This window comes from Myotis brandtii, unplaced genomic scaffold (genome assembly GCF_000412655.1).
Source record: "Myotis brandtii unplaced genomic scaffold, ASM41265v1 scaffold456, whole genome shotgun sequence".
In the NCBI taxonomy this organism is placed as follows: Eukaryota; Metazoa; Chordata; class Mammalia; order Chiroptera; family Vespertilionidae; genus Myotis; species Myotis brandtii.
The window spans coordinates 4,836,739-4,839,891 of record NW_005367431.1 but is presented as its reverse complement, the minus strand read 5'-3'; positions in this window follow the sequence as shown (position 1 = coordinate 4,839,891).

Genomic DNA, 3,153 nt, shown 5'->3' with positions numbered 1-3,153 from the left:
TGCACACCTCCTACTGGGGATGTGCCCGCAACCAAGGTACATGCCCTTGACCGGAATCGAACCCGGGACCCTTGAGTCCGCAGACCGACACTCTGTCCACTGAGCCAAACCGGTTAGGCAATAAAATATGTTTTAAAAAATAAACTAAGAGTGATAAAAATTGAGTAGAAGTGATTCAGGGAAGAGTGGGAGCAGAGGAAGAGAGATAAGGAAGAGAGCCCTGCTGGAGAGAGATTCAGCTCAGCAGATGTCCCAGGGAGCAGTGGCAGATGGGGTGGGAAGGGAGGAGAAGAGAAGCTCCACTATGAAGGATCTTCAATGCTTGGCTATTTTATTTTTATTTAATATATATTTTTATTGATTTCAGAGAGGAAGGGAGAGGAGAGAGAGATAGAAACATCAATAATGAGAGAGAATCATTGATCGGCTGCCTTTTACATGCCCCACACTGGGGATCAAGCCCGCACCCCGGACTTGTGCCCTGACTGGGAACCAAACCCTGACCTTCTGGTTCATAGGTCAACACTCAACTACTGAGCCACGCCGGCCGGGCTGCTTGGCTATTTTAAGGGCAACAGGGAGCCATTGAAGGTACTTGAGCATTGCAACAAGATGAAACCTGTGCTTTAAGGAGGGCTATCCTGCTACAACATGCAGAATGGATTGGTGTGGGAGAGACTGGAGGCTAGGAGAACAATTTAGAGTCTATTGCAAGAGGGAACAGGCGCATCTGTGTATCTGTTAGTTTTAAAATGCCTTTTCTAAATAACCCTCTAGTTGTCAAGTTTTGTTCTTTTCCCTTTTCAAGCAGCTATTTGTGGGTGTGCAGTAACCCAACAAAAATGTCTCCAGGAATCGTCTCGGGCCCACTGGCTGGGGCCACACAGCAGGGTCATTGTCTCCGCTCTGTAGCCCTTTGTCCCAGGACACCCATGCCCTGCACAAAAACTTTCCTGGCAAAGAAGCAGGCTGCTGTGGCTCAGCAGATACCACTGCCCCAGACTCTGACTGGCTGCCCACATTTTGGAGAAGCAGGTAGAAAACAGACTGACCTTCAAGCCTCTAGTGATTTGAAACCCTCTGTCCAATTACAGCCAGGTATTAGCAGAGCGGGTCCCTTCCTGGCTCAAACTCAGTCTTTGAATAAATTTTACGTGGGCCCCCTGGTGCTCTTAAAGAATGCTGCAACGCCTTCGTTGATCTCAGAGAAACATAACAACCAACTTATTCATTATTTCCAGTTCTTGCCTTGGGAGGCACTTGGGAGTAAAAGAGAAAAAACACTAAGGTATGAGTATCCACAACCTTGAATGGAGGAACCTGTGAACGGGGCAGTTTGCTCTGCATCATAAGGAAGGGGAGGGGAGAAGAGGGTGTTGGTTGTTGCCCCCAACAGTTCTCCGTCTCAATTCATGGCACACTTCATCTTTGACCATATGGACCCCTTCTTGCTGAATGATTTTTTCCACTTCACCCTGGATTCCCCACTCCTAATTTTCTTCTCCACTAGAGACACTCCATCGAATTTATGTAATTTGTCTCATATTAAAAACAAACAAACAAAACCTTTTTATTGACCACACAGCCCCCTTCAGGCACTGCCTACCTCTCTGCTTTTCTTCACAGTAAAATTCTTTAGAAGTGCTGTCTGGAAGACTTGGGAACAATGTGGGTGGAGACAGAATGGAATGTGGGAAGGGCTCATAGAAATGGATGGAGGGCACAAGAAAAATAAAACCCAACATTCTTCAGAGGAAGAGAACAGGATCCAGTTTCTATGACATATCATATACAATGTCCAAGGTATAATAAAATTATTAGACCTCAACAAAACAAGAAACTGTGACCTGTAATGAAGAGAAAGATCAGTTCATAGAAAGAGGCCTGCAAGTGACGCAAACATTGGGATTAGCAAAGAATTTAAGATAACATTGATACATATGTTAATGACCTACATTATGATCTACAGGAGAAGATGTACATGATGGCTGAAGACAGAAAATTTTAGGAGCCCTGGCTGGGTAGAGCATCGTTGGCTAGAGCATCGTCCCAATATGTCAACGTTTTGGGTTTGATACCTGGTCAGGGCACATACAAGAATCAACAAGTGAATGCATAAATAAGTGGAACAACAAATTGATGTTTCTCTCTCTCTCCCTCCCTTCCTCTCTCTCTAAAATCAATTTTAAGAAATCATCCCAGCCCTAGTTACTTTGGTTCAGTGAACAGAGAGTCGGCCTGTGGACTGAAGGGTCCCGGGTTCTATTCCAGTCAAGGGCACGTGCCCAGGTTGAGGGCTCGAGCCCTAGTAGGGGGTGTACAGGAGGCAGCCGATCAATGATACTCTCTCATCACTGATGTTTCCATCTCTCTTTCCCCTCTTTTCCTCTCTGAAATCAATAAAAATACATGTATATTTTTGAAAATCACCCCGGAGACATCTTTAAAAGAGAAAGAAAGAAAGAAGCCCTGGCCTGTGCAGTTCCGTTGGTTGGGCATCATCCCATGCACTGAGGGGGTGCTGGTTTGATTCCTGGTCAGGGTACATGACCGGGTTTCGGGCTCCAGGGCAAGGCCCCCATTCTTTTTTATTTTTTAAAAATATTTTTTATTGATTTCAGAGAGGAAGGGAGAGGGAGTGAGAGAAACATCAATAATGAGAGAGAATCATCGATTGGCTGCCTCCTGCACGCCCCCCACTGGAGATCAAGCCTGCAACCTGGGCATGTGCCCTTGACTGAAATCGAACCCAAGACCCTTCAGTCCTCAGGTCGACGCTCTATCCACTGAGCCAAACCAGATAGGGCAAGGCCCCCATTCTTAACTCCAAGATTTGAGAGAGGGGTCTTTGATGGCTCAGCTTGGCAGTCAACTCTTAGAAGAGGAAGTGGGCGGAGGGGGGTGTACTATATGGAGAAGGAGTCTCTGGAGGACGTGATAAACATTGGCCTTTCATTGTGAGGTCTGCAAAGGTTCACCAGGGGAAACCAGTAAAGGAACACGAACTATCTTCAGAATCTAAAGCAGACGATTCTGGCCTTAGGAATCATTTCTCAGGTCTTAGTGAAAAATCAAAACAGCGTTTCCAAGAGTGAGGTTCCCTATTAGAATTTCCTGGGGCTTCTTATTGAAATTGCAGATTCCTGCATTCTG